This window comes from Ovis aries, chromosome 26 (assembly GCF_016772045.2).
Source record: "Ovis aries strain OAR_USU_Benz2616 breed Rambouillet chromosome 26, ARS-UI_Ramb_v3.0, whole genome shotgun sequence".
Classification (NCBI taxonomy): Eukaryota; Metazoa; Chordata; class Mammalia; order Artiodactyla; family Bovidae; genus Ovis; species Ovis aries.
Window position 1 is genome coordinate 30,807,902 of NC_056079.1, and position 21,887 is coordinate 30,829,788.

The following is a 21,887-nucleotide window of genomic DNA, read 5'->3' on the forward strand; positions in this document are numbered from 1 at the left end:
ACAGGTCATGGTGGAGAGTTCACACAAAATGTGGTCCACTGGAGAAGAGAATGGTAAACCATTTCAGTATTCTTGTCATTAGGACCCCTGTGAACAGTATGATAAGGCAAAAAGATAGGACACTGAAAGATGAACTCCCCAGGTCGGTAGGCACCCAATATGATACTGGAGATCAGTGGAGAAATAACTCCAGAAAAAATGAAGAGACGGAACCAAAGCAAAAACAACACCCAGTTGTGGATGTGACTGGTAATGGAAGTCAGGTACGATGCCATAAAGAGCAATATTGCATAGGAACCTGGAATATTAGGTCCATTAATCAAGGTAAATTGGAAGTGGTCAACAGGAGATGGCAAGAGTGAACATAGACATTTTAGGGATCAGTGAAGTAAAATGGACTGGAATAGGTGAATTTAATTCAGATGACCATTATATCTATTACTGTGGGCAAGAATTCCTTAGAAGAAATGGAGTAGCCCTCACAGTCAACAAAAAAGTACAAAATGCAGTACTTGGGTACAATCTCAAAAATGACAGAATGATCTCTTTGTTTCCAAGGCAAACCATTTAGTATCACAATAATACAAGTCGGTGCCCCAAGCACTAATGCTGAAGAAGATGACGTTAAACAGTTCTATGAAAGCCCTACAAGAACTTCTAGAACTAATATCAAAAAAAGATATCCTTTTCATCATAGGAGACTGGAATGCAAAAGTAGAAAATCAAGTAATACCTGGAGTAACAGGCAAGTTTGGCCTTAGGGTACAAAATGAAGCAGGGCAAAGGCTAACAGAATTTTGCCAAAAGAACGCACTGGTCATAGCAAACACCCTCTTCCAACAACACGAGAGATGAGTCTACACCTGGACATCACCTGATGGTCAATACTAAAATCAGATTGATAGTATTCTTTGAAGCTGAAGATGGAGAAGCTCTATACAGTCAGCAAAAACAAGACCAGGAACTGACTGTTGCTCAGATCACGAACTCTGTATTGCCAAATTCAGACTTAAACTGAAGAAAGTAGGGAAGACCACTAGACCATTCAGGTATGACCTAAATCAAATCCCTTACAATGATACAGTGGAAGTGACAAATAGATTCAAAGGATTTGATCTGATAGACACAGTGCCTGAAGAACTATGGAAGGAGTTTCATGACATTGTACAGGGAGCGGTTATCAAGACCATCCCCAAGAAAAAGGAATTTTAAAAGGCAAAATGGTTGTCTGAGAAGGCCTTACAAATAGCTGAGAAAAGAAGAGAAGCAAAAGGCAAAAAAGAAAAGGAAAGATATACCCTTTTGAATGCAAAGTTCAAAAGAATAGAAAGGAGAGATAAGAAAGCCTTCCTCAGTGATCAATGCAAAGAAATAGAGGAAAACAATAGAGTGGGAAAGACTAGAGATCTCTTCAAGAAAATTAGAGATTAGGGAAAGTTTTATGCAAAAATGGGCACAATGAAGGCCAGAAATAGTATGGACCTAATTGATGGTGAAATGCCAATATTTTGGCCACCTGATGTGAAGAGCTGACTCATTTGAAAAGACCATGATGGCTGGGAAAAATTGAGGGCAGGAGGAGAAGGGGATGACATCACCGACTCAATGGACATGGGTTTGGGTAGACTCCAGGAGTTGGTGATGGACAGTTAGGCCTGGCATGCTGTGGTTCATGGGGTCACAAAGAGTAGGACAAGAATGAGCGACTGAACTGAACTGACTGAACAGAAGCAGACGATATTAAGAAGAGGTGGCAAGAATACACAGAAGAACTATACAGAAAAGATCTTCATGACCCAGTTAACCACGATGTTGTGATCACTCACCTAGAACCAGACATCCTGGAATGCGAAGTCAAGTGGGACTTATGAAGTATCACTATGAACAAAGATAGTGGAGGTGATGGAATTCCAGTCGAGCTATTTCAAATCTTAAAGATGATGCTATTAAAGTGCTGCACACTATATGCCAGCAAATTTGGAAAACTCAACAGTTGCCACAGGACCAGAAAAGGTCAGTTTTCATTCTGATTCCAAATAAAGGCAATGCCAAAGAATGTTCAAACTATTACACAATTGCATTCATCTCACATGCTAGCAAAGTAATGCTCAAAATTTTCCAAGCAAGGCTTCAACAGTGCATGAACTGTGAACTTCCAGATGTTCAAGCTGGATTTAGAAAAGGCAGAGGAACCAGAGATCAAATTGCCAACATCCGCTGGATCATCGAAAAGCAAGAGAGTTCCAGAAAAGACATCTACTTCTGCTTTATTGACTATGCCAAAGCCTTGACTGTGGATCACAACAAACTGGAAAATTCTTAAAGAGATGGGAATACCAGGCCACCTTACCTGCCTCTTGAGAAATCTGTATGCAGGTCAAGAAGCAACAGTTAGAACCAAACATGGAACTATGGACTTGTTCCAAATTGGGAAAGGAGTATGTCAAGGCTGTTATTGTCATCCTGTTTGTTTAGCTTATATGCAGAGTACATCATGCAAAATGCTGGGCTGGATGAAGCACAAGCTGGAGAAAGACTGCCAGGAGAAATATCAATAACCTCAGATATACAGATGACACTACCCTTATGGCAGAAAGTGAAGAGGAACAAAAGAGTCTCGATGAAAATGAAAGAGGAGAGTGAAAAAGATGGCTTAAAACTCAATATTCAAAAATGATATGGTCCCATTGTTTCATGGCAAATAGATGAGGAAACAGTAATAGACTTTCTTTTCTTGGGCTCCAAAATCACTGCAGATGGTGACTGCAGCCATGTTCATCGCAGCACTGTTTATAATAGCCAGGACATGGAAACAACCTAGATGTCCATCAGCAGATGGATGGATAAGAAAGCTGTGGTGCATATACACAATGGAGTATTACTCAGCCGTTAAAAGAATTCATTTGAATCAGTTCTGTTGAGATGGATGAAACTGGAGCCGATTATACAGAGTGAAGTAAGCCAGAAAAACACCAATACAGTATACTAACACATATATATGGAATTTAGGAAGATGCTTGTATTTGGGGAGAATGCCATTCTAACATGTATACTATCATGTGAATTGAATCGCCAGTCTATGTCTGACGCAGGATGCAGCATGCTTGGGGCTGGTGCATGGGGATGACCAGAAAGATGTTATGGGGAGGGGAGGTGGGAGGGGGGTTCATGTTTGGGAATGCATGTAAGAATTAAAGATTTTAAAATTTAAAAAAATAAATTAAAAAAAAAAAAAGATCTTTGCTTCTTGAAAGAAAAGCTGTGGCCAACCTAGACAGCATATTAAAAAGCAGAGATATTACTTTGCCAACAAAGGTCCATCTAGTCAAAGCTATGGTTTTTCTAGTAGTCAAGTGGATGTGAGAGTTGGACTGTAAAGAAAGCTGAGCGCCGAAGAACTGATGCTTTTGAACTGTGGTGTTGGAGAAGACTCTTGAGAGTCCCTTGGACTGCAAGGAGATCAAACCGGTCAGTCCTGATGGAAATCAGTCCTAAATATTCCTCCTTTTGGAGGACTGATGTTGAAGCTGAAACTCCAATACTTTGGCCACCTGATTCGAAGAACTGACACCTTAGAAAAGACCCTGATGCTGGGAAAGATTGAAGGAAGGAGGAGAAGGGGATAACAGAGGATGGGATGGTTGAATGGCATCACCAACTCAATGGACATGAGTTTGAGCAAACTCCAGGTGTTGGTGATGAACAGGGAAGCTTGGTGTGCTGTAGTGCATGGAGTCACAAATAATTGTACATGACTGAGCAGCTGTACTGAACTGACTGATAATTCTTTTGGGTATCCTACGCCAAGCTATAATTGTCTCACACTTAGTGGATAGTAAATTCATAAACTGTCGATCAGCAATACTTTATGTAGCAAAACTATTCTTCAGACATATGCGGAAAAAAGACATTCATAGATAAACAACAACTGGGAGACGTCTATAGGTACCTGTCCTATAAAAGTGTCCTTCATGCTGAAAGGAAATGACACTCAATGTGAAATCAAATACACAGGAAAGAATGAAGAGTAGAGTAATTTAAATTTTGGGTAAATAAAAATTACTCTGACGATGTATTTCTGTTTTCGCCTGATTTCTTAGAAATACCCACCAGATTGTTTAAAGCAATGATTATAAGGTTATTATGGTGTTCAGTTGTAGATGCAGTAACATGACAATTATAGCGCAAAGAGGGGAACGGAGCTGTACTTTAGAAGAATTAGGTCAGTAAAATCTGAAGTGCATACTGATATATTGAGATGAGAAGGTGGGGTAAGTGGGGAGAAGTTGGCCAGAGGATGCAAATTTGCAGTTATGTAGGCACTCATCTCACATGCTAGTAAAGTAATGCTCAAAATTCTCCAAGCCAGGCTTCAGCAATACATGAACCGTGAACTTCCTGATGTTCAAGCTGGTTTTAGAAAAGGCAGAGGAGCCAGAGATCAAATTGCCAACATCCGCTGGATCATGGAAAAGCAAGAGTTCCAGAAAAACATCTATTTCTGCTTTATTGACTATGCCAAAGCCTTTGACTGTGTGGATCACAAGAAACTGTGGAAAAGTCTGAAAGGGATGGGAATAACAGACCACCTGACCTGCCTCTTGAGAAACCTATATGCAGGTCAGGAAGCAACAGTTAGAACTGGAGATGGAACAACAAACTGGTTCCAAATAGGAAAAGGAGTATGTCAAGGCTGTATACTGTCACCCTGCTTATTTAACTTATATGCAGAGTACATCATGAGAAACGCTGGGCTGGAAGAAGCACAAGCTGGAATCAAGATTGCTGGGAGAACTATCAATAACCTCAGATATGCAGATGACACCACCCTTATGGCAGAAAGTGAAGAGGAATTAAAAGCCTCTTGATGAAAGTGAAAGAGGAGAGGGAAAAGGTGGCTTAAAGCTCAACATTCAGAAAACGAAGATCATGGCATCCGGTCCCATCAATTCATGGGAAATAGATGGGGAAACAGTGGAAACAATGTCAGACTTTATTTTTTTGGGCTCCAAAATCACTGCAGATGGTGACTGCAGCCATGAAATTAAAAGATGCTTATTCCTTGGAAGAAAAGTTATGACCAACCTAGATGGCATATTCAAAAGCAGAGACATTACTTTGCCGACTAAGGTCCGTCTAGTCAAGGCTATGGTTTTTCCAGTGGTCATGTATGGATGTGAGAGTTTGGACTGTGAAGAAGGCTGAGCGCCGAAGAATTGATGCTTTTGAGCTGTGGTGTTGGAAAAGACTGTTGAGAGTCCCTTGGACTGCAAGGAGATCCAACCAGTCCATTCTAAAGGAGATCAGCCCTGGGATTTCTTTGGAAGGACTGATGCTAAAGCTGAAACTCCAGTACTTTGGCCACCACATGCGAAGAGTTGACTCACTGGAAAAGACTCTGATGCTGAGAGGGACTGGGGGCAGGAGGAGAAGGGGACGACAGAGGATGAGATGGCTGGATGGCATCACTGACTCAATGGACGTGAGTCTGAGTGAACTCCAGTAGTGGTGATGAACAGGGAGGCCTGGCATGCTGTGATTCATGGGGTCGCAAAGAGTCGGACACGACTGAGCGACTGAACTGAACTGAACTGAGGGTGAATACGTCTAGAGATCTGGCGTGTAGTAATGTTCAGTAGAGTACAGTAAGTCCCCTACATATGAACCTTCAAGTTGAGAACTTTCAAAGATTCCAAAGTGTGTTTGCATGTCCAGTCACATGTGTTAGTTCGTGTCTGGTGTACATCGTCACACGTGTGCGTCCTCTGCAAGCGGCTGTGCTTTTGTGTGCTTTACTGTACCTACTGTTTACAGAGGACAGGATCCTCCACCTCTCCCGCCTCTCACTCCTCCAGTCAGTAGCACTTCTTGCCTGTTCACTTGATGTCAGCCCCTGTTTGCCAGCTGTTGTGTTCTATGACTGTACTTTTCTAGGTACTGTACTGTAAGATTAAAAATGTTTTCTTTATTTTTTGTTTGTTTTTAATGTATTATTTGCGTGAAAAGTATTATAAACCTATTACAGTACAGTACTGCATAGCCAATTGTGTTAGTTGAGAACATAGGCTAACTGTTGAACTTATGAATGAACTGGACTTAAAAACACACTCTCGAAATGGAACCCTTGGTATGTATGAGACTTATTATAGAATATTACATCGCATCCTGGAAATTTGCTAAGAGAGTAGATCTCAGGTGCCCTCAGGGTACACACAAAAGTTGTAACTGTACAAAGGTGGATATATTACTTAGCTTGACTATAGTAATCATTGTCTTATTTATATAGATATAAATATATATATACACACATCATACTGTATACCTTAAACATATACAATTTTTATTTTTAAAGAAGATACGTGTTGTGATGTCTAGTGTAAGCCACTTTGAAAGTTAAATTTAAAAATTTAGAATAAAATTTCAACAGTTATTGAATGGTTTATGAAAAAAATATTGGTTTAACAAAAAAGCGGTGGTAAAGAGAAAAAAATACATGAAACATACAGAAAATAAGTTGCAAAATGACAGCTGTAAATCCAACAGTGTCAATAATTATATTAAGTATGAATGCATGAAAGACATTAATTAAACATACAAATGATCAGTCTAGATAAGAAAAGACAAGTTTTAATGATAGCTACTATATGCCTGTATCTATGACAATATTGTAAACCTACTATACTTCAATAAAAAAAGATTTAATGATAATTTTCTGTACAATAGACCTAGTTTAGATTCAGAGGTATAGACAGGTTGGAATTTAAGGAAGGAACAAAATGTACCATACAAACAGTAACTGCAAGAGACCTGAAGTGCCTACATTTAATAAATAATAGAAACATTTAACTTAAAAATCTAAAAATAAATAAATGAAAACCTATATTTAGAAAATACTAGAAAGTATTTTTGCAAACATGTAAACATATTATTGAAAATCTAGATATCCTTTTAAAATGTACAAGGAGACACAGTATATTTTTAATATTTATATACGAGGCTGTGGAAGTAAAAATGTTTGAAGCCTGTTCTTCTACACAAATTTTGGCATGGTACTGATAATAAATTAATTTTCATGGAGTTCTGACTTAGCCAAAATCATATACTTTTCGCAAAGTCAATATTAAAAGCTGTATTCTATTTTTCAGTCCTGAATTTCTTGCCTATTTTGAAGAACAACCATAGGAAAATCATTAAGCTCATAGATTCTGGAGCATCATTTAGAAAAGCCTAATTAAAAAAAAAAAAAAAAACAGTTCAAATTCGAACAACAAAAAATTCTAATTCCAACTCTTTTCTGCTGTGTGACCCTGTAGAGAGTTCTCAACTTCTCTGTGCCTCAATGACTGTGAAGTGGGGATAATAAGGGTATATATCTCTTAGGAATTTTGTAAGTTAATACATGTAGAAGATTTAGAATAATACCTGCTACAAGGAAAGCACTCTACAAATGTGAGTTATTTTTATTCAGGGTTTTGGCATGTTCCAGTAAATGTGCTGGAGATAAATCATTATCACAGCTGCCAGCACATTTCCACAACGCTGGCACAGATTTTAGAGCTCCTGACTCAGACGTTGAATCTACATCTGGACCTCAAGCCATTTTAGCAGTCAGCATTAGAGAGATTGAGTTGCGAAGAGATAGCGGTGAAGGGAAAACCTTGCTAACAAGATAATAAATGCTGAACTCAGCAGGTTTGTGTGTTACTGCTGATGAAGGAGAGACAGTGCAAAATGTGAGACGTGGGACCCTCCGAAGAAAGTCGGTTATCATGTGTATAATTTATTGCTTGCTGGAAGGCTAGAAGCAGAACACTGGGTCAGCAGGATGGCCAAGTGGCAACTCACTGACCTTAGACACTCATAAAGAACACCTTTCTTTTCTAGCCCTCTGCTCCCCACTTCCCTTCATGAGCTCCGTGTGCCTGGTTCCCCCTCCCTGAGACACGAGCAATGTTCTCTTACCCTGTGCCTTTGTTCACAGGGGTCACTTTTTTCTGGAATATATCCCTCCTTCTTGGTCCTTTTCCTTTCTCAACTTTGCCACCTGCTTCATTCAACTGAGAACTGATTATGTCCTGAAAACTGGGATGAGCACTGAGGATACAAATTCATGCAGTTTTAGAATCAAGCGTGAGTGAGGACCCTTATCACACTTTATTATGGTTGTGCACAGTCAGCATTGGCACAGGTATTCTGGGAGTGCAGATAGGGTATCTTACCTAGCCTGGGGACGACCAGCAGCCACCGCTTTAATGGTTTAGTGAATTGTAGTCAACTGTATAGATACAGAGAAGAACCAAAAGGCAAGAAACACATGGATAGATCAGAAGGGAGAGGGTGCTTGCTCCGTAAGGCTGAAGAATAGGGCACACGGTGGGGAAGTGAAGAAGAGTGAAGCCGGGAATGTAGAAAATGCTCAGACCTAGAAAGAGCTTGGAATGGTGAATGCCTTGCTGAGGACTTGGACTTCACTGTGGCCGTCATGGGGAGAGCCCTTCAAGTAGTATTGTGCTTTAGACAGGTTTGCATTTTTCAGAAAGAGAGCATTGATGGAAGTATGAAGACTGGATGGATTTTTAAAAGGGTGGACAAGAATGGAGTCATCCATCTATTTAGGGGACTATTGAAAAACATCAATAAGAAGGAGATGAGGACCTACACTAAGTCACCGATGGTGAGAAAGAGCAAAAGGATCGATCTGAAAGACTCTTGGAGAGAAATCAATCAGTGTTGCTTCAGATCTAATTGGATATGTAAAGTGAGGTAAAACAGAGATACAGGGTGACACTCAGATTTTTGACTTCCTGAGAGGGTATATAGGAAGTGAGGTAAGGGGGTAAGACTATATTTGAACATATGCCCTTTAGATTCAGTTATTTATGGGCTTAAAAATATTTCCAGAGAAGCTGCTTCCTGGGTGCCACAGGCACTAGATATATAGCAGTGAGCAAAACAAACATTAATTCCTGCCCTTATACCTAGAAGGTAACTGTGAACAGCCCAGGAGGTGACTGAATTGGTGCTGGAGCTTAGATGAAAGATTTGGTCTAGAAATGTTGATCCAAAGGAAAGCAGCTTATAGCTAAACTATCACTTAAGTTTCTGTACTTTAAAAGAATCTTAGTGCATAAAGAAAAAGAAGGTTTAGCAGAAGAATTTATGCAAATGTGGGTCATAAATATAATCATCAAAAAGGCTGATGCCAAAATATGTTGCGTAAGTGGATATAAAGCATTTGAATTCAGGAGGTGATAATGTACCTCTGTACCTAAAGAAGACTCTGTGCCGCACTCTAAATGGGATGTAGGACATTGCAGAGGAGTGACAGCGACGGGGAACAATCTCAAATGATGTCTAGTGAGGAACGATTGCATCAGATGGAGATGGTTAGCCTGGAGAAAGTGATCACAATTGTGTTCACAGAGTTAATTCTGTTAGAACTCCAAGGGGGATAACTAGTATCAGTGGGAGGACATTATAGGGAGAGAATCAATCATAGGATTTGAAAACTGGCAGCTCCCAGGATCTTCAGGGTGAGTCAGCAAGCCAGAGAACCAGAAGAACTGATGATCTAGTTCCAGTCTGGTAGCCAGCGGGTTCAAAACCCAGGGAGAGCTGATCTTTCAATTTAAGCAAAGGCAAGAAAAATGCTGACGTCCTAGTCTGAAGGCCATCAGACAGAAAAGGTACTTCTCTTGCTTACAGGAGGATTTCCCATTCTGTTCTATTCAGGACTTCAGCTAATTGGATGTTGTCCACCCACAGTAGAAAGACCATCTGCGTTACTCAGTTTCCCCCTTTAAATCTACTGGAAATACCGAGAATAGTAATAGAACAAATAACTGGGCACACCGTGACCCAATCAGGATAACACATAAAATTAACCATTAAAAGTGAGAATTGTTTCTACCTGGGGATTGGCTAACCTCCATCTCAGAGTAGACACCTGGTCAGGATTTTTAGTCCCACTGAACAAGTGTACTTTTGGATGTTTATTCAAAGCTTAGTTCAAACAAGCTTCACATTCTTGAAAATTAAAAAAAAAAAAATCACTCCACACTCATCAGTCCCTCTGTTCTCAAAGCGCGAAGCGCAGATAGCTAGCTATATGTTGGTCAAGGTTAGCAGTGGCTCGCTGCCTTTCACAGTCACTTGTCTAACCCACTTCCCAAACCAAGAACATCAGCAAAAGCCAAGTCCTCCTCTCATCAGTTCAGAATTCTGTTTGCCATTTTTGCCTTTCCTATTGTTTCTCCTCAAGGACCAGACTCAGCAAACTTAAGAGAAAGGAGAACGAGAGCACTTCAAATGTATTTTTAATTAGAGGATTTTTATCTGATCCAACACACTGTAAAACTCCAAGCTCTGACGGTGCCCTAGTTCCCATTTAATCTTCATTTCTCCGTTTCTCGTCAGCTGTGTGTGCAGATGCTAAAATCGTGTTTGTTTATCACGGGGCCGGGAAGATTTATGGTCGGGTGCCTGTTGGGCTGCCTTCCCTGCTCTCTTGGCATGGCTCCTGAGCTTCACAGCACGGGGGACTCTTAAACACGCTTAATGGGGGAGTTGGTCCCACATGTTCCCTGTAGTTGTCATCTGGTGATTTTTCAGCTTATGCTTTGGTTGAAGTTAAGGTAATTATGAAGTTATTATTTGTCATTTTCATTGTCTTTGGGGTCAGAAAGACATCTGTCGAAAGTTAGCATCATCTGTCATTTACGGCAGCCTGTGGTCAGCACCTGAGTGAACGTGAAAAATGAGGGACGGAAATTGGTGCAGTGTCTATGGAGAACAGAGAGGAGGTTCCTTAGAAAAAAAATGTTACCCTATGATCCTGCAGTTCCACTTCTGGTCATGTATCTGGAGAAGATTCTAACTTGCAAAGGTACATGCATCTCAGGGTTCATGGCAGCACTATTTACAATAGCCAAGACATGGAAGCAACCTAAGTGTCCACTAAGAGATGAATGGGTAAAGAAGAAGTGGTACATGTATACAGTGGAATATTACTCAGCCACAAAAATGAATGAAATAATGCCATTTACAGCAACATAGATGGACCCAAAGATTATCATTCTAAGTGAAATAAGTCAAAGAATGACAAATTCCACGTGATATCACTTATATTTGGGATCTTAAGAAAATACAAATGAGTTTATTTACAAAACAGAAATGGATTTACAGACACAGAAAACAAACTTATGGTTTACCAAAGTAGATAGCTAGAGGTGAGAGAGGTGTTCCCCTCCCCGCCCCCAGTGGCTAGTGGTAATAAAAGTGTGGCAGACCCATAAAAAATGAGGGAAGGAGCTGGGTGTCTATGCAGGATAGCTCTGTATGTGTGTGTGCACACGCATGTGCGCAAGTATGCACACATACGAAAAACCCGACCTCGCTGTGAAGTTTCACGAAGCCTGTGCCTCCTTGCAGCACTCACAGCGATGAACTAGAAGGGAACATGGGATGCTGTTGCTCAGGGTAGTCCCAGGGTTTTCAAGATGCTAAAGTGGAGAAAAGTAATGGAGTCAAATGAAATATTCAGAATCCTTTCTGCTGTGCTATTTTATTCCCTAACATGCTGCACTTAATTTTCTTTGCAAAATCAAAATGAGATGCTGTATTACCTAACCAGTGAAGAAAAATGTGGTATATACGATCAGTGCTGCCATTTTGAACCCACGGATACTTTACTGTTTATAAATCCGAAGACTTAGGTTGATTTTTCAGTTCAGAGTTAGAAAACTTCTTTAGGAAAGTTCAGATGGGAGTGTTTTAGACATTTGGGGTCATGTGATCTCTATCTCCTAGACTCATCATTGGAGTTATGTCTGACTCTTTGCAACCCACTGGACTGTAGCCCACCAGTGTCTTCTGTCCATGGGATTCTCCAAGCAAGCATACTGGAATGGGTTAACACTTCCTCCTCCAGGGAATCTGCCCGACCCAGGGACTGAACCCGAGTCTCTTACATCTCCTGTACTGGCAGGCAGGTTCTTTACCACTAGTGCCACCTGGGAAGCCCTTGATAAGTTTAGGGCATCTTATTCTCTTCTTGGACTTCCCTGGTGGCTCAGATGGTAAAGCATCTGTCTACAATGCAGGAGACCTGGGTTCTATGCCTGGGTTGGGAAGATCCCCTGGAGAAGGAAATGGCAATCCACTCCAGGACTATTGCCTGGAAAATCCCATGGACAGAGGAGCCTGGTGGGCTGTAGTCCATGGGGTCGCAAAGAGTTGGACACGACTGAGCGACTTCACTTCATTCTCTTCTTATATAGGGTTTCCCAGGTGACGTAGTTGTAAAGAACCCACCTGCCAATACAGGAGACACAAGAGACATAGGTTTGATCCCTGTGTCAGGAAGATCCCCTGGAGGAGGAAATGGCAACGTGCTCCAGTATTGCTACCTGGAAAATTCCATAGACAATGGAGCATGGCAGGTTCCAGTCCATAGAGTCTCAAAGAGTATGCGAGACACATACACACACATACACACACTCTCTCTCTCGCTCACTCGCTCCCTCTCGCCTTGTATGCAGTTGTTCTACCAAAGAAGTTCTTAAAAAGAATAGGAAAACAGAACCAATTTGAACTTTCATAAGAAAATTAAACTAAAATCAAAGATGCTTACTTGGATGTTTAAAAGTATGGGGAATAATTAAGAAAAGTGTTAAAGTTTGCCAAAATTCAAGAATAAATTAAGTAAGGCCCACTTTTAGTGTATGGTTTTGTTTTTTTTTTTTTCCCACTGAGAACTTAATTCTGAGAAACTTTCTCTTCCTCTAAGGGTAGAAAGCAGGGAGTTTGAGAGACTTATGGTAAGATGCAGTGTTCACTACTTGAATACCAGCCTTACATATACATCAAGTCCAACCAGGCTTTTCAGGTATATGGTTGAAGGCTTATGCAGACTAGCTGGAAGAGTTCCTTTCATGTGTAATATATATCTGCTGCTTTCTAAACACAGCTACTCATTTTAAAGGTTGTGGAGAGACTAAAAATGGTTGTGAAAGTAATAGCAATCCTTGTCCATTTGAAATAGGGGATAAATTGCTTCAGATAGGGTATACATTAATGCAATTTACATGAATCAGGAAAAAGATGAAATATGTCTATTTGGGCATCTAAAAAGCTCTGTGAAGATATTGCCTTTAATATTGATTAACTTTAGTACTAACCTAAAATGACAAAAATGTAATGACTTACTATTATAAGTCTTAGCTATATCCGTTTTCTTTCAGATAGTGTTCCAGTAAATTATATACATAGATATGAGTTAATATACATGAGTTATATACATGCAAGTGTTAATATAAATGTAAGTAAAAATATGGTTATTCTAACTGCTAAGCGAGAGACTTTTGCCGCATTCAGCATTTGATACAAGCAATTGATTGCTGCAAGACCAATAGTTGGTATAAACATCATACATTTGTGTTAATTGCAATGACATAAAAATATCAATTTAAAATAAAATTAAAAATAATAAAATGTAGAAAGTCCTGACATTTTAGAATATGAACAATGTATATGAATTTCAAAGGTGTGTTAAATACTTTCTCATGTAATAAATTAGAATAATTAATAAAATTACTTTTAAAGTTGTATATTTAAATTATAGTTTGAAATAGTGGCAGATTTTATTTTCTTGGACTCCAGAATCACTGTGGACAGTGACCGAAGCCATGAAATTAAAAGACGTTTGCTGCTTGGAAGAAAATCTATGACAAAACTAAACAGAGTTTTGAAAAGCAGAGATACACTTTGCCAACAAAGGTCCATCTAGTCAAACCTATGGTTTTTCTAGTAGTCATGTATGGATGTGAGAGTTGGGCTATAAAGAAAACTGAACACCGAAGACTTTATGCTGTTGAACTGTGGTGTTGGAGAAGACTCTTGAGAGTCCCTTGGACTGCAAGGGGATCCAACCAGTCCATCCTAAAGGAAGTCAGTCTTGAATATTCATTAGAAGGACTGATGCTGAAGCTGAAGCTCCAATACTTAGGCCACCTGATGTGAAGAGCCAGCTCATTGGAAAAGTCCTTGATGCTGGAAGAGATTCAGTACAGGAGGAGAAGGGGGCCGCAGAGGATGAGATCTTTGGATGGCATCACCAACTCAATGGACATGAGTTTGAGCAAACTCTGGAAAATGGTGAAGGACAGGGAACCCTGGCATGCTGCAGTTCATGGGGTCACAAGGAGTCAGACATGACTTCATTTTAGGAGAAAAATAATACTCAAGTGGTTTAGGCCTTCTTTGCTATTGAGAATGATCAAGATGATCAACAAGTGTAAACATTCAAGAAAATGGTACGTCAGAGCTATTCTCACTACTTCTTCACTTAGGAGCTAAAGAGGGAGGAAGTCTTCATGGAGTCATGGGCAAAGTTGTTAGTTTACAGAATTAAGATTTGTTAGTTGTTAGTAAATGATGACTTACTGGTTACAAGTCGTTAGTTAACTAACAACTTGTTAATAACTAACGACTTGCAAGTTACAAGTCATTAGTAACTAAGTTAGTTACAAGTTGTTAGTTTACAAATATTTAATGATTATTAAAAAGCTTTTCTAACACAGAAGTTGCATTGTTGACCCATTTCAGTGTAAATACTTTATTTGAAACAATTATCAGTGAAAACTCCTAAAGACCATTAGTTTATGGATTGACAATTAATTTGATAAATAATGATTATTTTCTTAATGCCCATTGTGTACACTGGATTGTACTAGGAGCTGTTAGAGGTCAGCAGTAAAATTTATGTTAGGATACCATTTTATCAATGGGATCTGGGCCTTATTGATCTTTGCATCTCCCATAATGGTGGAACAGTCTTAGTAAATAACTAGCAGTAGTTATCAGCATTACTATTTACTGAATGCATGGAATCTACTGGGAACACATCATGTATAGGTAAAAAAGAAATATGCCTAAGGCGCGATATTAAAATGATCTACAGACTCTGAAAATATAGATTGGGCTATATGACATATAGTGTATAATAAGATAACAGGAGATGTGTACCATTCTTATGCTCTGGTACCAAAGAACATGGTCAAAGTTTTTGATAATGCTTTATGTACTAAATTGTGAACTTCACAAAGACCATAGAAAAAAATATGCTGCATATTTCCCCCAAAAGGAACAATATACACTACTCTTTAAAAATTTTATAGCGGATTTCAAATGTCCAGCCTAAAGGGTCATTTTTGCCCTTCATAGGTCTGTGCACAAGTATATACATTCTGGATTTGCGTGGCTTTAAGGGCACGTGTCTAAAAGGGGTGTGACAAACTAGCGGGGGTCTTGAAGTGATAAGCTGTGTGCACTAATATATCACACAGTGGATTTTCTGAGCATAAAAGATACAACTGATACTCTGTGTGTAATCTAAACCTTACTCTTCTTGGGGAAATGACCCTTCGTTGACCCCTTTGTCATTATTAAGATAACTATTTCCCTTGCTTTCATTTTCTTTTTCATGGAAGGCTTCAAAAGCCCACATAACTAAAGATGTGTGTAACTGCAGGACACTTGGAATGTCTAGACCACAGGAAGCCGGGTCATATTCTTTCATTTATATCATCATGAAGGCTGCATGTCCTGAAATATGAAAACAGGCAGAGTTGTGTCAGTGGCAAGATTAGTGACTCAGATATGAAGATACTGGTGTTCCAGCGTTAGTTTTGCAGCTAGTCACCTTTGGACATTGAGAAAATCCCTTAAATTCTCTGAGCTTCAGTTATGTAATTGAGAAAATTAAATTTTTGCTAGTCTCATATCGTGGTTTCTAATACCAATCTCCAATGAAATGAGCCAGTGTTACTTAGAAAAACTTCGATATCAGGACTGAGGTAGGAAATAGTGCCAGAAATTCAGAAAGACCTAAAAAGGTGATATGCCACAGAAGTCAACTGGAAACACTCCCAGTGACCAAAACTAGAGCAATTAGAGCCACAAAATATATAATATAGTATAGGACTATAACTCAAAGCGTAACCCAAAGGCTATACTGTCCATAAATTTGTATGATATAAATGAATAATTGAATAAGTAAATTGGGAATAAAAGACAAATCATGCGTATAGAAGAATTCTAAATGATTTGTATGAATTCTCCACCCTCAAGGAGGTGGTACCTAACTCCTCAACCCTTAAATGCAGGATACACTTTGTAACTTGCTTCCAAAGATTACACTATGAAAAGTGGAATATAAATGTAACTTTCGAGTAGAGAAACCTTCCAGACACTACTAGTTATTTATGATCAAGGTTAAGATTATCATGGATGAGTCATGTTGGTACCAACATCAAGTCATGTTAGTACCCTTGATATGATGTAATGTGAGGGCACTTTAGCTTGTTGTCTTCCAAAATCTCTTGAGAGAAACCCAAATTGAGAGACATACTACAAAACGCCTTAGCCAGTATTCCTCGAAACTATCAGGGTCATGAAAAAGGAGAAACTGCCATAATCAAGAAGAGCACGAGGCAGCATAAATCAAGATAATGTGATATATTAAGTGGGATCTTGGAACAGAAGAAGGAGGTTGGGGAAACATTAATGCAATCAAAAGAAAAAAAGGAACTTAGTGAAGAAATGAGTATTGGTTCATTATTTGTGAAAATGGACTACAGTAAGATGTTAGCAATAGGGTAAGGTTAAGTGCAAGGTATAGGGGAACTCTGTAGACTATTACTGAATCTTTTCTGTAAATACAACACTATCTAAAATAAAACACTTTATTTACATGGAGAAATGACATGGTCGTATTTGGTGCTATGTAATAGGTTTTTGTTGTTCTACGACTATAACACCTGGGGTTGAAGTATTATTTCTTTTGTCAGTTTGGGCCAGAAGAAACCTGCCTGTAGTAGCTTAGTTTATTATAGAGGGTACAGAGCCCTCCTTCTGTCCCTTTCCACCCACACCTACTTTCCTAGCTCCCAACAGAGAATTCTCAATACATGTTGATAACATGGAAATGGAAGATCGTGACTTTCTCTTCCCTGATAAACAAGTAGAAAGAAATCCTTATTCAGGAATGAAAACCAGCCTTTTTTTTTTTTTTTTGAAGTAGTCTTTTAATTCATAAAAAATCCAAAAACAAACAAGTGCAAAATTTAAAAATAAATATGCATACACTCAAGGAGATCCAACCAGTCCATCCTAAAGGAAATCAATCCTGAATGTTCATTGGAAGGACTGATGTTGAAGCTGAAACTCCAATATTTTGGCCACCTGATGCGAAGAGCTGACTCATTTGAAAAGACCCTGATGCTGGGAAAGATTGAAGGCAGTAGGAGAAGGGGACGACAGAGGATGAAATTGTTGGATGACATCACTGACTTAATGGACATGAGTTTGGGTAAAGTTCGGGAGTTGGTGATGGACAGGGAGGCCTGTTGTGCTACAGTCCCTGGGGTCACAAAGAGTCGGACACGACTGAGTGACTGAACTGAACTGAGCTAATACGCCCACATATATGTCTATTAAAATCTTTGCATGACAATAGGTGCTTATCAATACTCTATAATTCTTACGAATTTGCAGTGTCAAAAATTGAGCAAATTTATTCATTGTTTTTGCCCATACCTTGGCACTTAAGTAGCTAAGTCCAGAAAACTGTCCTTTGTAAGCTGTAAATTTTCTGCAAGTCCTGGTGCCAGGGTTATTTACTTTAAGGGTTAAATGAGGCTATGTCTGTGGTCTCAGGAAGGAATCAGCCTGCTTCCTTAAAGGCAAAAATTCAAGAAGGGCAAAGGGCTTTTTAGACACCTTCAAGAAAACTCAGATAGCAAATTAAAAATGATATAGTATGAATCTCCCTTTACGTTCCCAAATGATTATGGGGATTTTAGAGGCAATATATTTATAATATTTTTCATATTTTTTCCTTTTTTTTTTTTTTTGGCCATATCACATGGCCATGGTATCTTAGTTCCTAGACCAGGGATTGAACCTGACCCCTGCAGTGAAAGTACCAAGTCCTAACAACTGGACCACTAGGAAGTTCCCTAGAAGTATAACTTTGACCTTGGAAATATGTCAGCATTTTTGACTCTGTGGTGGCTTTGCTTCATGATGTTCCATTGTGCTGTCTTTCCCCGCCATCTTTATCCACATGGGTCTCTACTCTGTCTAGTCAAGACATTATTAGTCAAACCCCCTCTTCTCTCTTGAAGTGTTGTGTGGATGAGTGAGGAACCATCAGGAGCCTTGCGAGAGATATGATCTTTTTAAATGCAAGGATAAGCTGAGCACTGAAGAACTGATGCTTTGAACTGTGGTATTGGAGATTACTCTGGAGAGTCCCTTGGGCAGCAAGGAGCTCAAACCAGTCCGTCCTAAAGGAAATCAGTCCTGAATGTTCATTGGAAGGACTGATGCTGAAGCTGAAACTTCAATACTTTGGCCACCTGATGCATGGAACTGACTTGGTGGAAAAGACCCTGATCCTGGGAAAATTGAAGGTAGGAGGAGAAAGGGACGACAGAGGATGAGATGGTTGGATGGCATCACTGACTTGAAGGACATGAGTTTGAGTAAGCTCCAGGAGTTGGTGATGTACAGGGAAGCCTGGCATGCTGCAGTCCATGGGGTCACAAAGAGTCAGACATGACTGAGTGACTGAACTGAACTGAACTGATATTGTTAAAGTCATCACCACCTGGTTGGCAAAAGGCAAAATCTCAGAGCAGCAACCATATTTGGCAGACCTGTCAGAGAAATTGAAGTATTACTTCCAGTGAAGCAGGCGCTTGATTTAACTATGAAATGAGAGCAAGAAAAGAAGGAAAAAGGGAAGCATTTCCCAACTGATTTTGAAAGCAATACTATATTATGTTGGAAAGATAAAAACGATGTTTAAGGTACATATTCTATTATTTGATTACTCTTTCTATCCTGAGAGTTCCTGTAATCAAATTTTTTGTTTGTTTTGAGTTAATACTTTTCTTTGGCAAATTTGTTAAATCATATTAAACTGATGCAGAATTGCTGGCAAATGGAATAATTTTAGCTCTAATTTACTTCATATTACCTTATGTTTTGGCTTTGCTTTAAAACATTTATATATATGTTTATTAAATGGTACCAAAAGCTCCAAACTATTTAAAAGAATAAACTTTTATAAGAAGTATAAAATGCTTTTGAAACTTCTATTACTAATCTTAATTTCAGTTTGTTGCTGTGAATTATTTAAACTTCAGAGATTTTCACTTTGGCCCTCTCATCTAAACTGTTATATGTTGTAACACATAATAAAATTGGATCAATTTGAAAATACCCTAAAAGTCAACCCTTTAAATTCTTCAAACTCACCTTGTCCCAAAGTATTTGTATCTGCTTGTTTTGCATGCGTGCATGTATCTGATTGTTTTATGCGCTAATGACTTATCCAGAAAAGTTTTACTTCAACTGGGACTTTTAAAGAATGGAGTTTTCATCCTTTTTCCTGCTTGAGAACCCATCCTGCCTGAGGTCCTCACTTGATTTCCAGAAACTGTATGTGTTAGTCAAAGAAAGTGTTAAAGCAACAGCTGGGTTTCTAAAGACGAAGCCTTGAGGGATTGTAACAATAGAAAGAAGATCTTAGTGATCACCTGTCTCTTCACTTTAGGCTTCCCTGGTGGCCCAGACGGTAAAGAATCCACCTGCAACACAGGAGACCTGGGTTTGATCCCTGGGTTGGGAAGATCCCCTGGAGGAGGGCATGTCCACCCATTGTAGTATTCTTGCCTGGAGAAGCTTCATGGACAGAGGAGTCTGGCGGGCTGCAGTCCACGGGGTTGAAAAGAGCTGGACACAACTGAGCAACTTAGCACGCACACCTCTTCATTTTACTGGCTAGAAAAGTGAGGCTCAAAAAAACCCCAAAGCAAAAAGACTTCTCCAGCAAGTCTACTGGAAGCAGTCAGGCCAGCCGGCACCCAGGTTTCCCCAAAACACACCTCGTGTGCTGTCGGTGCATCTCACAAACCCTGTGTGTGGGGGCCGTCCCCAGGGTCTTCCTTAGCGTTCAGGCTCATCACACTGGGCCACTGTTTATAGGCTCCCTGTCAAGGGAAGGTCTCTCAGAAAATAAGACCTCTCTCTGGAGCCTCTTATATTTTGATATGCATGTTCACAGCAGTATCATTTTTAATAGCCAAAATACAACATTTAGAAACAGCACAAATGTCTGTAAATGGCCAAACTGATAAACTGTGGTATGTCCATGCGAAAGAATGTGACTGAGTCATAAAAAAGGAACAAAGGACTAGTACATGCTCTAACATGGATGAACTTTGGAAACAATTAGGTGTAAGATGTCAGAAAAGATATGATTCCATTTATACGAAATGTGCAGGATAGAGAAGTCCATAGAGACAGAATGGAGTCTCTCTATTTTCTTTTTAGTTAATTTCTATTGGAGTATAGTTTCTTTACACTGCTGTGTCAGTTTCTGCTGTACAACAAAGTGAATCAGCAATGTGTATATATATATATATATATATACACATATATACAGTCCTCCCTGGTGGCTCAGAGGGTAAAGCATCTGCCTACAATGTGGGAGACCTGGGTTCAATCCCTGGGTCTGGAAGATCCCCTGGAGAAGGAAATAGCAACCCACTCCAGTATTCTTGCCTGGAGAATCTCATGGGTGGAGGAGCCTGGTGGGCTACAGTCCACGGGGTTGCAAAGAGTCAGACACAACTGAGTGACTTCACTCAGTCACATATACAATATTCCCTCACTTTTTGATTCCCTTCCCATTTAGGTCCCCACAAAGCACTGAGTAGAGTTCCACGTGCTGTACAGTAGGTTCTCGTTTGTTGTCTATTTTATATTGATATATAGTATCAATAGTGAATATATATTTCAATCCCAATCTCCTGGTTCATCCCCACCCCTTTTCTTCCTTAGTGTCCACACATTTGTTCTCTCTGGAGTCTTTGAATGGAGTAAGAAGTTCTGTTATTTAATATTAGGAAACTCAAATGAATTTGAGTTCATTTAAGTTGACCTCCCAACCTGGAGGAGCTCATGCAAAGTCATAAGTGTTGTTTCTGCCCCCAGGCATTTGTATGGAGCTGCCCTCATGGGACCACTTCAGTTTTTAGCAAAACCCTTTCATCTTCAAGGGAGGAGCCGAAACAGGAGAGAAATCTTCAAAGCACATGCATATCAGACCGTTGTGTTCAATTATGTCCAGTCCTCACTTGGCCCATTGAAAGAAATAGGTCAGAAAATATGGAGTTCAAAATCTGCCTCACTTACTTTGTGAGACACGAAAGACTGAAGCCTCACTGCTCTCTTTGTTCCATTTTACCTTTAAGGAGACTAAGGTCCAGTTGAGGTCACTTTTATACATCTCTGCAGTTGTGAGGAAAGTTTCTCTTTACTTTTTACTTTACTTTAAAAAGATGAGTTTTTAATCTCTGAGATTAGACTATAAGAAATATTGGTGTCTTAGAAAAACTTATTTTTAAAGGATATCATCAAACTGCTCTAATTGAGACTCCATTGATCATTAAAATCTGGGTTTTAAAAACAAAGAATCTACGGATATAGGGGTGTTCTCTTATGGCTGTGTCCCCAGATGTGATTTGCTCAGATTACTCAGAGAACGTCTATCTTCTTTTGTTAATTCTCCATGTGTTGCCTTCCCAGAGCAGAGAGCTTGATCAAAGAGGATGGGGCTTTTCTTTATGGAGAAAAACTATATGTAGTTAGGAATATAAATGCAGTTTCAATTCCCTTCTAAAGCCTGCCCATCAGCAGCAAAATGTCATTTATTGAAGTTCATAGGAAGCAAATTAGAGCTGAGAACTTTTGAGATCTATAGTAATATATTCAGTTCTTGTTTACATGTAGTAAACTTAGAAGACTTTGATAACCAA